Source organism: Eretmochelys imbricata, chromosome 12 (genome assembly GCF_965152235.1).
Source record: "Eretmochelys imbricata isolate rEreImb1 chromosome 12, rEreImb1.hap1, whole genome shotgun sequence".
Classification (NCBI taxonomy): Eukaryota; Metazoa; Chordata; order Testudines; family Cheloniidae; genus Eretmochelys; species Eretmochelys imbricata.
In genome coordinates this window covers 4,838,907-4,853,394 of record NC_135583.1, presented here as the reverse complement: position 1 = coordinate 4,853,394, position 14,488 = coordinate 4,838,907, and the positions used below count along the sequence as shown (strand labels likewise).

Genomic DNA, 14,488 nt, shown 5'->3' with positions numbered 1-14,488 from the left:
GATGCAGGTAAATTCCAGATTATTTGAATAGTTCAGGCGGGCAGTGGCTCTCAGCCTTTCCAGACGACTGTACCCCTTTCAGTAGTCTGATTTGTTTTGCATACCCCCAAGTTCCACCTCAAGTAAAAACTACTTGCTCACAAAACCAGACCTAAAAATGCAGAAGTGTCACAGCACACTATTAGTGAAAAATTGCTGACTTTCTCATTTTTACCATATAATTATAAAATAAATAAATTGGAATATAAATATTGTACTTACATTTCAGTGTAGTATACAGAGCAGTATAAACAAGTCATTGTATGAAATTTTAGTTTGTACTGACTTCACTAGTGCTTTTTATGTAGCCTGTTGTAAAATGAGGCAAATATCTAGATGAGTTGATGTACTGCTGGAAGATCTCTCTGTACCCCCAGGGGTACGTGTATCCCATAATGAGAACAGGGGACAAAACTCTGACAGATTTCTGAAAAGTGCAATTCTAATTTCAGTGGATGCTTCCACATTTCAGATGATCTGAGTTGTGGACAGCTGCATTTGCCTGGACGCTTACTGTCTATGAGGCTGTCCTCTTTTATGTTACTTGTTTGAGGTATTTTTCTAGTTTGGTAGGATCTTTATAGCCAATTTTCTCCCAGAGAAGGAAGTGGGAAATAAAGCAGTATAAAATTAAGTCCCAGTATAACAGCCAAAAAGCCCTTCAAGGGAAGGAAATTTTAATGTGTTCAAAGTCTAGGGGGAAAAGTCTCTTGCAGTAACTGGAATGCACAGACTGAAACAAATGTATCCAAAGCATTCAAGAGAAGTCAGAATGATCAGCACTGGTACAATAAACCTTAACAAACTGTCTCATTCCCAGGTGGATAATGCCTGTGAATTGATTGCTTATGAAGGACTTTTCCCATCTTCTAGGAGAGCTACTGTGGGAAATTAATGAAAATCTCCTGCAGCAGGGGGATGGGACATGTAAGGACTCTGTCCTGACCCTTGACTCCTCTTCCTGCTGTCACAAGATCGTACTGATCTTTAGCATAGCGGTCAGTCAGCTCTCAACCAAACCCTCTGACTCTGAACTAGAAAGAGAGATGGCTGGATGGGGTGCACATCTGAGGCCTTTGGATGGGAAATCTGTATGAAGCCAGAGGCTGCTAAGGTGTGAAAGATATAGGCTGGGGGCAGAATAGAGTTTGGCAGAATCTGGGTGGCGCATTGTGCAAGGCATTGGGAAGAAGGAACAATCAGCAGTTGTGAAGAGGGACGGAGGAGGAAAAGTTGACTATATTTCTCCAGCATTCTCAGGGTTAAGAGTGAAGTCAAAAGCAATTTTTGTCTAATCTCAAGCCTAATATTTGCTCTGAGCATCATGTTTGTCTTAAAAGTATCACAGGCCACTAGAACATATAACTGTTTATATGTTTTACAGCTCTATAAGTTAAGTTAGAAAAGCAGCTACTGAGGCTTGCCCTGCGGACCAGCACTACTGTGATCTGTATGTGGCAGCACTGGCAGTCACCTGGGCCTTGGAGTGGTGCATGCGTACATGTGTGTGCCTTCCAATGACTCCTTTCAGCTAAGCAAAGAGTGGGGCTACAGAGGTCTGAACCCTTCCTACACCACATGGTCATTATGATGAGCAAAAGTTCAGAGTCACACATTGCCAAAAGAAGCAGCGACTGGGTTTCTCTAGTAGCAATCCTTCTCCCAGGTCTGTCAAATCATACCTGTGTATTGGAAGGACCAGGGGTTTGAGGCATTGTAATGGTTCCTTTTTGGATTATATGTGGGATCCATGTAGTCTGTGGTTCTGGAATTTCCTGTAGATTCCCACCCCTTTTTCTGCAGAACCGTTTCAGGCTTCCAATGAATTGTTTTTCTCGCCTGTTTGGTTGCAAAGAGAACCTAACAAACATGAACCAAGTGCAAAATGATGCAGTAACATCTGCCAACTTGCTGAAACAAGGCTCTGTGTTGTGAACTGGCCCATTCTTTCAGAGGATTGATGCTGAACCCTAATGATGATTGAAAAGTCAACAATTAACTCTTTCACTTTTGATATCTTCAGCAGAATCATCAAACTAATGTGTTTATCCCACAATCCCAAACTGCTTCCCATGGCTTCCAAGGTGCAAAAAGGCCCAAGCACCCCCTTACCTTAATGCCAAAACCTCCAGGTTCTCCTTGTTCATTTCTACAAGGCAGTTGTATGTTCAGTACAAAATTCTGCAGTGCACTTACAATTAAAAATGATGTGGCCTTGTAAAATTAAAATGTAATATCTTAATAGTCCAAGGATAACCTGGACAAGGGTAATCTGCTGGAATTCACTTTCGTGTTTAATTGAATACAAACTTCTTTTAACTTCTGCAACTGCTGCAGAATTTTTAATTTGCTGCATGGGCGTGCTGCACAATCCCCGTGCCATGCTGAAAAATTTAGGTCAAGCTTACCGTACAGTAAACTGGCTCTAAACCAGTTCATTCGTTGCAGTTTAGGATGGTGTTGTGGTAGAAGGGTTGCTCTTAAAGCTCCGAGGTCACCGTGCTTCCTTGTTTGAACTTTCGTGTGTTCCCTTCTCTGAAAGACCCTTCTCTCCTTTGAACTTGGGGCCAGTCAGAAGTTGGAGGTGAAATCTCAACAGTGAATGAGTGATGATAATTAAGGCTACATTTATGTCATGGAGGTCATAGAATCCGTGTTTTCCAGAGACTGCTGTGACATTCTCTGCTTCAGCCCCAGGCACTGCGGGACTCGAGCTGGCAGCCAACGGGGTCCTAGCACAGTTCCAGCAACAGCAGCGATGGGGGCCCCCTGCAGGTTTCCAGCGACAGGTGACAGATTCCTGAGGGAGCTGCCCTCAGAGTTCTGGGAATGGGCAACAACCTCGCACAGGGGGAAGGAGGATGCCTCAGGCGAGTGGCTGGGGATGTCCCGTTTTCTCTTTCCATGAAATATGGTCACCCTGCAGCTCCCAGCTTCCCTGGGCAGAGGGGAAACCCCACTGCTCCCAGCCACCACAGTGGCAGGGGAAATCATTTTGCCGCAACAGCAAAAGACACAGACAGGTCGTGGCTTCTGTGAATTTTTTTTATTGCGTGTGACCTGTCTGTGCCTGTCTGTGACTTTTACTAAAAATAACTGACAAAATCTTAGCCTTAATGATAGTTAGCTGGGGATATGCCATTAAGGGCCTTGTAAGTGAAGACAATTAGTTTGATTTTTTTCTGCTAGAGATGAGTGCGGACAATATTGTATTTGTCAATGCCAAAGAAAGGGATGTTGCGGTAATTGGGGATGTGAGATGAGAGCCTGGATGAGAGTTTTAGCTCTGTGGCTGTAGAGGAAAGGCCATCTCTTAAAAATGTTAATAGAAAGAATCTGCAAGATTTAGACAGTGTGGATGAGAGGACCTAGAGAGAGGTCTGAGTCAAAAATGACACCCAGGTGATGGTCCTTAGTGACAGGCAGGATGGTGGCAATGTCTGCAGTGATGGAGGAAAGAGGCAGTGGGAAGAGTAGGAGCTCTGTTTGGCCATGTTGAGCTGGAGCTGGTGGCTAGAATTCCATAAGGAGATGTCAGATGGAGAGGCCAGGAGATGGATCTGGAGTAGAAGTAGATCTATGACTCATACGCATAGAGAGGGTGGTTGAATTTATGTTTGTGGATGAGATCACCCGGGGATAAGGTGTAGAGGGAGAAGAGAAGGGGACCAAGGACAGAGCCCTGTGGAACCCCATTAGAAAATTGGATGAGATGAGGAGGATCTGTGAAAGATATGCTGAAGGCGCAATTAGAGAGGTCGGAGGACCAGGGATATGGCTACATAGCAGTTGGGAGTGTGCTTCCCAGTCTGGGTAGGCAGACGCACTTGCTCTGCTCAAGCTGCTGTGCTAAAAATAGCATGGCTCTGGCAGCCCAGGCTAGCCACCTGTGTATGTACCCAGGAGGCTGAAGGGGAGGAGGGGTTTGTACTCGGGTGGCTAGTCTGAGCTGCTGCCTGGGCCACTGCGGCCTCATGGCTATTTTTAACATGCTAGCTTGAGCAGAGCTTGCATGTGTCTGTTTGCCCATGTTGGAAAACACGTTCCCAGCTGATTTGTAGACATACCGCAGAAGAAGACAGAGTCATGGAGGCTGAGAGGGGACAAACTTTCAAAACAAGAGCATGGTCAAAGGTGGCTGTCCGGTCAAGTAGGATGAGGGTGGAGTAGTGGTTCTGAGCTTTGGCTAGGAAGAAGCCATTAGACTTTGAGAGCAGTTTCAGTGGAGTGCCGGGGTGGATGCTGGATTGGAGAGGGTCTAGGGTGGAACTGGAGGAGAGGAACTCCAGACAGTGGTTTGTAGACAGCGCATTCCTCCACTGGATGGAGGGAGATATTTGGGGCAGGAGAGGCATCCCAAGGCTGGTCTAATTTCAAGTTAGAATTGCCTGGTTTCTCCTCTTAACAGCCAGTCTGAAGCCTTTGAGTGGACCTGCCTGTTCAGGTTTTAAGGTGGACTCTTTAACATTTGAAAAGTAGTTCTTTGTAGATAAATTGTTCACCTGTAAAGGGCCAGTTGGTAGCAGTCTGCACTGATCCCTGTGACAAAGGGCTCAAACACACACAGTGGACTATGCTGAGGGTTCCCTGCTGTGTATTTGTGTAGGCTGTCTTTGCAAGAGGATTCATTTGTATAGCTGGTGCCACAAGTACTCCTGTTCTTTTTGTATAGCTGGTGTTTTCAAAGCCCCATGCATGTAATATGTAGAGTTAATTTCCTGGGAATTTTTAATTAGTTCTTGGTCTTTATCTGTTTTAATTGTATAGCGTGCTCCTTTCCATGCATCTCTGTCCAACTGGTCTGCCCAGTCGGTTGTAGGAGAAATGTAGTTTTGAAGGAAAAGGGAATAAACGGCTGGAACTGCAAAAGAAACTATCCACATCAACTTGCCATATTAAACTGAAATGATCAATGCCATTCATTATAGTTCTCCACAACTCCTTGGCACAATATTAATTAAGCTTTTGCTATTCACTCATAGGGGCTTTCAGTGTATGTGACTCCGTGTTAAAGGATGTCAATGATGAAATTGTCTTTTGAACCACTACATTTCAGTGATTCCTGTCTTTCATGCCGTTGCTCTTGTTCCTGACAGCAAGAGTTATCTGTTCTCAGGTTAACTGAGCTTCACACTGACTGATCACCTTGTTCATAAGTGCTCAGAAATGTGTATTGTAGCATAATGTAAGTACTTCCATGAATTTCTAGGAGACTCCTGCTTCTCCTAATGAAGTGTGTAAAAGCCATATCCTCCAGTCAATATTCAGACAGAATTCCATATACCTCAGTTTTCAGAGTAACAGCCGTGTTAGTCTGTATTCGCAGAAAGAAAAGGAGTACTTGTGGCACCTTAGAGACTAACGAATTTATTTGAGCATGAGCTTTCGTGAGCTACAGCTCACTTCATCAGATGCATACCGTGGAAACTGCAGCAGACTCTATATATACACAGAGAATGGTTTTGAGTAAGAACTGCCAGATTTGACCCTAAATCTGGAATAGGCCGAGGCAGTAGAATTTCTTTCTTTTGCTGGGGTAATTGCACTGCAACAAGATTCTTTCCCTTAGATCAATTTTTAATAAGCAAGTTTATTTTCTCTTCACCTGACAGCCACCTATCGGGGCAAGCTGTGACAGGGAATCACATCTAAATACCACAACCAGCTTTACTTGCTGGCCAGACATGTCCTCTTTATTTCAGTGAAATCCAGTCTCTTAAGTCTTATTAACTGCTCCTTGAATTAGGGTATGCCAGCCAGGCTTAATGTCGTAATACCGGCAGTACGTTGGGCAGGGGTTCTGTGTGGCAGTGGAACCTTAGCTTCCCAGTACATGATTTGAGGCCTTATGTACATGGAGAAATTGCGCCGGTGTAAGTTGTGACGTTAAGCCAGCGCAAACCCACGTGGGTGCTTTCATTTTGGTTTCGCTTAAATCAGATGAGAACAGATTTAAGTTAAAACAAAATAAGCCCCTCAAACCAAAATAAGAGTGCTGTTTACATGGGTTTGCACTGTTTTAATTAAAACAGTTTTAAAATCTAATTTAAATTTAAGTGGTGCAACTTTTGCATGTAGACTAGGCTTTAGGTTTGAGCTATACAGATTTTGAACTAGTGTAGCTAATTGAGTTAGGGATGATCTTTTTTTAACCAAAACAGTTGATTCTGGTACAAGCCCCCTGTGTGACTGCAGTTATGCTGGTATAAAGGCGCCTTATACTGGTATAGCTTAGGGTATGTCTACACATACAGAGTTTTTACACTGTAAGTTTCACTGGTGATATGGAACCGGTGAAAGTAAAGCGCTGGTTTGTGTACTCACTCAATTCCTCAGCCGGCAGAGAGTGTTTACACTACCAGCACTTCCATCGCTGATGAGAGCAGCGCTGTAGGGCAGCTATCCCACAGTGCAGCTCTCGCAATAGGTCTTGTGGGAAGTGCGGGGAGGGGGAGGGGGGATGGGAAACATTCTGGGCTCCTGCTCAGTTCCCCATGCTGCCCTGCTTCATGTCTCAGGAGCCCCATTACCTTCTGGTTTCTTCTGTGGCTTTTTTTTAAAAACCTCCTGGTGTCTGGCTGCTTTCCCCGCCATAGGTACAAACAAAGGGAAAGGGAGCTTCAAACTTCCCGGGGCTTACAGGGGGAGGGGCGGACATCCATGTGTCAGAGCAGCAGAGATGCTGGCCAGAGTGGTCACTTTTGGAACTGTGGGATATCCTCCAGAGGGTGTTTACACTGGTGGAACGTGTCTTCACTTTCACAGCAGCGCAAAAAGAACAGCGGTAAGAGCTGTACACCTCTCGTGAAGGTGGTTTTCTTTCTGCCGTGAAACTTCTGAGTTTCATCGCAAAAAGTCATTAACAAGTGTATATGGTTCTGCGGTTTTAGCACAGGAAAAGGACTTTCTGCGATTTAAATGGTAAGTGTAGACATACCCTTATTCCCCCTTCCCACACAGGAATAGCTGTATTGTGTATAAACACCTTTATAATGTTATAACTGCGTCCACGCTGAGGGGTGTACCTCTTTTTACCTGTACTTGTATACGTAAAGCAGTACAGCCTTTTCTACAGGCAAGGCCTTAGTTTTCCATTTCCTTCTGTAGTTTCTTCCCCTACGACACTTACTTTTTTAAAACCCTCTAGGTTCTGCTGAAAAGCAGTTTCATGTATGAGAGAGAATACATACAACCTGCTTTCATTCCTTTAACAGTGGGCCCCGTGAAATTTCATTCTTTAGACTATGTCTAGGGAATACAGTATTGATTTCTGAACAGATTTCTCTGTATCTCTTTGAATTTTATTTTATTTTATCCCTCTGGCTGCTATGTCATTATACTTCAAATCAGTTTCCAGCTACATGGGAAGCTTTCATCCAAACTGAAGACTTTTTAAAAAGTTTTTATTGAAAAAGTTGTTCTATTAGGATCTTATCAAATATGCAAATATCTTGTTAGCTTTTTAGATAATTGTTCTCAGTGAAGATACTTTTCAGGGTGTTTAAATTGTAACTAGTGATATTTTGCACTTACTTAGACTTTCATCTGAGGATACAAAATAACTTCACAAACACTAAGCATCACAACTGCCCTGTGAAGTAGTAATTATCTGTTTTATGGATGTATAAACTGAGTTTATGAATGTTTAGTGACTTGATTAAGATGACATTAGTAAGTTGCTGTAAAACTTTTGTTATCCCTAGCTCATTACCCAGACTAATGACATATTTAAATACTTTCCTCAGATGAGATACACTGGCTGTCTGGGGGAAGGGAGGTAGAACCCAGTCTTCAAGGTCATTTACCTAGTACAGAACAGCTTTTTCTTTCTGGGGTTGAGAGTTAACTAGCCCCACTCCTGATTGCAAATGGAACTAGAACCCACAGACTGCATGGAAACTTCTGTCTGACGAGCTTTAGGCACAGAATGTGGCCGTCTGCTGTTTCAATGTCTTTGTACTGTTTATATACAGTGTTGTTGTAGCTGTGTCAGTCCCAGGATATTCGAGAGACAAGGTGGGTGAGGTGAGGTAATATTTGTACTGTTACATTAATTCTGGAATCTGCTTGCTGAATGACTGTGGGTCCTCTTTCTGAAGGTGATAAGTGCAGTGAGGAGTTAGTGAATGTTCAAGACCTTCGGTTAGCATTTAGCTGCTGGGTTTGAGCCCGTGAACCTGTTTATGAAGTCACATGCAGATCAGCCTTTCAGGAGAGCTCTGTGGGCATTATTAGAGTGAGCGCATGTGATCTATGCTATACGCATTGCTTAGCAATGCATTAGAGCTTTGTTTACTGTTTAACCTTTTCAGGGTTGATAAGAAATGTATCTGAGAGACAAGGTGGGTGAGGTAATATTTTTTTTATTGGACTACTGTTGTGGAGAGAGACAAGCTTTCAAGCTTACACAGATCTCGAAAGCTCATCTCTCTCACCAACAGTTGGTCCAATAAAAGATATTACCTCACCCACCTTGTCTCTCCAATATCCTAGGACAGGGGAGGGCAAACTACAGCCAGTTTGTGAAAGAGTAAAGAACACTTCCTTATTCACTTTCTCCTCTCCATTCATGATGTGTTAGACCTCTGTCCTATCCCCCCTTCATCGTCTCTTTTCCAACCTGAACAGTCCCAGTCATTTTAATCTCTCCTCATATGGAAGCTGTTCCACACCCATAATAATTTTTGTTGCTATTCTCTGTCCCTTTTCTATTTCTAATAATCTTTTTGGTGATGGGATGACTAGAACTGCACAAAATGTTCAAGGTGTCTGTGTACCCTGGGTTGATGTAGTGATTTTATGATATTTACTGTCTTATTGTCTATCCCTTTCTTAAGGGTTCCCAACATTCTGTTCACTTTTTTGACTGCCGCTGCACATTGCGTGGATGTTTTCAGAGAACTGTCTCTTCTGGTAACAGCTAATTTAGATCCCATCATTTTGTACATTGGGATTGTTTTTTTCCAATGCGCATTACTTTGTGTTTATCAACGTTGAATTTCATCTGCCGTTTTGTTGCCCAGTCTCCCAGTTTTGTGAGCTCCCTTTGTAACTCTTTGCAGTCTGCTTTGGACTTAACTATCCTGAGTAATTTTATATCATCTGCAGACTTTGCAACCTCACTGTTTACCTCTTTTTCTAGAACATTTATGAATATATTGACTAGGACTGGTCCCTGTACAGATCCCTGGTGGATACGACTATTTCTCCCTCTCTGTTCTGAAAAATGACCATTTATTCCTACCCCTTTGTCATAAATATAAAGGGAAGGGTAAACACCTTTAAAATCCCTCCTGGCCAGAGGAGAAACCCTTTCACCTGTAAAGGGTTAAGAAGCTAGGATAACCTCGCTGGCACCTGACCAAAATGACCAATGAGGAGACAAGATACTTTCAAAGCTGGAGTGGAGGAGAAACAAAGGCTCCGTGCGTGTGATGCATTTGCCAGGAACAGAAAGGAATGGAGTCTTAGAACGTAGTAAGTAATCTAGCTAGATATGCGTTAGATTCTGTTTGTTTAAATGGCTGAGAAAATAAGCTGTGCTGAATGGAATGCGTATTCCTGTTTTTGTGTATTTTGTAACTTAAGGTTTTGCCTAGAGGGATTCTCTATGTTTTGAATCTAATTACCCTCTAAGGTATTTACCATCCTGTCAAACTGTCCCCACAACAGACACTCAAATACTCACCAACACAGCCTCCTTAATGCAGCCCTTAGTGTACCTCCTCTCAGGCAGATCCCAGGCAAACTCCCTCTGTTAGCCGCTCTGCTGTTCGCTGAAGCACTTAGAGGAGAGGAAAGTGATCAGGAACAGTCAGCATGGATTCACCAAGGGCAAGTCATGCCTGACTAATCTAGTTGCCTTCTATGACGAGATAACTGGCTCTGTGGATGAGGGGAAGGCGGTGGACGTGGTGTTCCTTGACTTTAGCAAAGCTTTTGACACGGTCTCCCACAGTATTCTTGCCAGCAAGTTAAAGAAGTCTGGGCTGGATGAATGGACTATAAGGTGGATAGAAAGTTGGCTAGATTGTCGGGCTCAACGGGTAATGATCAATGGCTCCATGTCTAGTTGGCAGCCGGTATCAAGTGGAGTGCCCCAGGGGTTGGTCCTGGGGCTGGTTTTGTTCAATATCTTCATTAATGATCTGGAGGATGGTGTGGATTGCACCCTCAGCAAGTTTGCAGATGACACTAAACTAGGAGGAAAGGTAGATACGCTGGAGGATAGGGATAGGATACAGAGGGCCCTAGACAAATTAGAGGCTCGGCCAAAAGAAATCTGATGAGGTTCAACAAGGACAAGTGCAGGGTCCTGCACTTAGGACGGAAGAATCCCATGCACTGCTACAGACTAGGGACCGAATGGCTCGGCAGCAGTTCTGCAGAAACGGACCCAGGGGTTACAGCGGACGAGAAGCTGGATATGAGTCAACAGTGTACCCTTGTTGCCAAGAAGGCCAATGGCATTTTGGGATGTATACGTAGGGGCATTGCCAGCAGATCGAGGGAGGTGATCGTTCTCTATTCGACATTGGTGAGGCCTCATCTGGAGTACTGTGTCCAGTTTTGGGCCCCACACTACAAGAAGGATGTGGAAAAATTGGAAAGAGTCCAGCGGAGGGCAACAAAAATGATTAGTGGACTGGAACACATGAGTTATGAGGAGAGGCTGAGGAAACTGGGATTGTTTAGTCTGCGGAAGAGAAGAATGAAGGGGGATTTGATAGCTGCTTTCAACTACCTGAAAGGGGGTTCCAAAGAGGATGGTTCTAGACTGTTCTCAGTGGTAGCTGACGACAGAACAAGGAGTAATGGTCTCAAGTTGCAGTGGGGGAGGTTTAGGTTGGCTATTAGGAAAAACTTTTTCACTAGGAGGGTGGTGAAACACTGGAATGCGTTCCCTAGGGAGGTGGTGGAATCTTCTTCCTTAGAAGTTTTAAGGTCAGGCTTGAGAAGGCCCTGGCTGGGATGATTTAGTTGGGGATCAGTCCTGCTTTGAGCAGGGGGTTGGACTAGATGACCTCCTGAGGTCCCTTCCAACCCTGATATTCTATCATTCTGTGATTTTACAGAGGTGATTCTTTTACCTTTTCTTTAATTAAAATTCTTCTTTTAAGAACCTGATTGCTTTTTCATTGTTCTTAAGATCCAAGGGTTTGGGTCTGTGTTCACCTATGCAAATTGGTGAGGATTTTTATCAAGCCTTCCCTAGGAAAGAGGGTGTAGGGTTTGGGGAGGATTTTGGGGGGAAAGACGTTTCCAAGCGGGCTCTTTCCCAGTTATATATCTGTTAGACGCTTGGTGGTGGCAGCAATAAAGTCCAAGGCAAAAAGGAAAACAGTTTGTACCTTGGGGAAGTTTGAACCTAAGCTGGTAAAAATAAGCTTAGGAGGTTTTCATGCAGGTCCCCACATCTGTACCCTAGAGTTCAGAGTGGGGAAGGAACCTTGACACCTTTGTTTCCTGTCTTTTAACCAGTTACTAATCCATGAGAGGACCTTCCCTCTGATCCCATACTGCTGGGTTTGCTTAAAGGCCTTTGGGTGAGGCACCTTGTCAAAGGCTTTCTGAAAGTCCAAGTACTCTATATCCACTGGATCAAACTTGTCCACATGTTTGTTGGCCCCCACAAAGAATTCTAATATATTGGTGAGGCATGATTTCCCTTTACAAAAGCTGTGTTGACTGTTCCTCAACAAATCATGTTAATTTATGTGTCTGGTAATTCTGTTCTTTACTACAGTTTCGACCAATTTGCCTGGTACTGAAGTTAGATGTACTGGCATAGAATCATATAATATCAGGGTTGGAAGGGACCTCAGGAGGTCATCTAGTCCAACCCCCTGCTCAAAGCAGGACCAATCCCCAACTCCTCAGATCCCTCAAGGATTGAACTCACAACCGTGGGTTTAGCAGGCCAATGCTCAAACCACTGAGCTATCCCTCCCCCATGTAATTGTCAGGATGGCCACTGGAGCCTTTTAAAAAAATTAGTGTCATAGTAGCTACCCTCCAGTCCAGTCACCTGGTGCATACCACAGTTAGTAGTTCTGCAATTTCATATTTGAGTTCTTTTAGAACTCTAGGGTGAATACCATCTAGTCCTGATGACTTATTCCTGTTTAATTTATCAGTTTGTTCCAAAATCTCTTCAATCTTGGACAATTCCTCAGATTTGTCACCAAGAAAGGATGGCTGAGGTGTGGGAATCTCCCTCACATCTTCTGCAGTGAAGACCAATGATTAGCATTCATTAGCTTCTGTGCAACAGCCTTGTCTTCCTTGAGTGCTCCTTTAGCACCTCGGGCATCCAGTGGTCCTGCTGAATGCTTGGCGTTCTTCCTCCTTCTGACATACTTAGAAAAAATGTTGCTCTTAGTTTTTGTCTTTCTCTAGTTGCTCTTCAAATTCTTTTTTGGCCTGTCTAATTATACTTTGGCACTTGATTTGCCACAGTTTATGCTCCTTTCTATTTTGTAGCCTAATGAGAGGCTTCCATTGAAGATGGGGTGTGCTGTGCAACACAGTTGGCAAACCTGGAAATAGTTTGGGTTCCTTGAGCCACCCTGTCATCCCTGGGTGATTTGTTAAAGCAGACCTTGCATGACCTTTGGTAGACATTTGCCTAGAGCTGACCAGAGCATTCTCAGGTCTTACCTCTAAGTTTTGACAGCTATGCTGACTCATCTAATTTTTGTCTCCTTTTCTGTTCTACTGTAGAACACTTACATTAGCATCCATGATCTTAACTAACACATGGGAGATACTTGGAAATTGTGGATCAGGATTTGAACCTGGATCTGCACATGGAAACTGACTGCCATTTTTGCATCCTGTACAGGAGATTCCTTGAGGTGGATAAGTGATACTATTTCAGAGTGGGATGTTAATACAGTCTACTGAAAACAGCCTGTAACAGATCTGTATTGGTCAAACTGAGATGTAGGTGTTTCCCTGTCCTTTACTGGATTGTCTCAAATTCTATTAAGGGAGATGAGGTACAGGAGGTAATATCTTTTATTGGACAAAGTTTTGTTGATGAAAAACACAAGCTTTCGAGCTTACATAAAATCAGTTGAAACTTAAAGGTCAATGGGGACATGTGTTGTAAAACAGTCCATGGTGCACGAACCTGCAAACACAAGAGCTGGGATGCACAGTGCTGAGTACCTGTATCTATTTGAGGAAGGTACAAACTTTCGTCTCATGGTTTGATTACTCGTTACTGTTTCCCATCAACATGTTAAGCTGATTTTTATTTTGAAGCCTGTTATTCCTATGTCTAATTCTTTTATAGTAAATCTAAACCCTTTTAGTACTTCCTTCCTGTATCCTGTTAAAACACCAACCAGTATGCGTCTGTTTTCTGGGGAAACATTTTTAAAAAGTGAGTACTGTAATGTCCAGAAGGAAGTGAGAAGAGTAGTTGCCCAGTTCTGCACTCTTAATATTGAAGCCAAGCTGTAAGCTAGGCTGTGTTGCACAAATCCTTTTAGAACCATTTAGTGTTGGGGTACATCATGCAAAACTAGTTTTGTGAAGCTTGAAGTGCCAGTTTAACTTTTCTGCACAGGGACTTCATCTCCTCCTCTGCAGCTGGACTGTGCTTGGAATTATGAATGAATAGATGGGCTTTAATCCATCTGGAAGAGCTGTTTAAGGTTACATGCTGTAACTTTACCCCACTGAGAAGATTTGGAAATTACAGGCTACCTTAATAGGCTTTCAAAAAAAACCCAACCCTTTAAGATTACATAGAAAAATGATTCAGTTCTCTGGTCCCTATGTCTGCAGTAAGGAACTGCAGTCTTCCTGGCCACTCTGATGCTGCATTAACAAGTAAACAACAGTAGGATTTTTCTGTAGGCCGCCTTGTTTATTTACTCACCCTGTTTCTCTGCCAGCCTCCCTTATAGCACTAACTAGGACAACCAAACTAAGCCCAAATTAGACTGTTGGCAGCTTGCCAGGAACTAAAGGGTTGCATCTAATCTGCATTAAATGGAGGCGACTGGAATCATCCACATCATTAATATGGAAATTAGATTCACAGATTCCAAGGCCAGAAGGGACCATCGTGATCATCTAGTCTGATCTGTAGAACACAGGCCAGAGACCTTCCCCACAATGATTCCTAGAGCAGATACTTGAGAAAAACATCCAGTTTTGTTTTAAAAATTGTCAGTGATGGAGAATCCCCCACAGCCCTGGGTAAATTGTTCCAATGCTTAATTACTCTCACCGTTTAAAATTTCTGCCTTATTTCCAGTCTGAATTTACCTAGCTTCAACTTCCAGCAATTGGATCGTGTTAGACCTTCCTCTGCTGGATTGTAGTACCCATTATTAAATATTCCCCATGATATGGTCCATGGAGACAACAGGTTGCCACATGCAATGCTCAGTCTTTAGCCAAGTGTCCTTACTACTCCCATAGAGAGAGAATT

General features: G+C 43.4%; 1 protein-coding gene across 2 annotated transcripts in view; it reads left to right on the top strand.

The window, feature by feature from the left end:
• The window catches only part of RANBP10 (RAN binding protein 10), a 163,866-nt gene that overhangs the window by 47,417 nt on the left and 101,961 nt on the right, over positions 1-14,488 (top strand). The window lies entirely within an intron of this gene.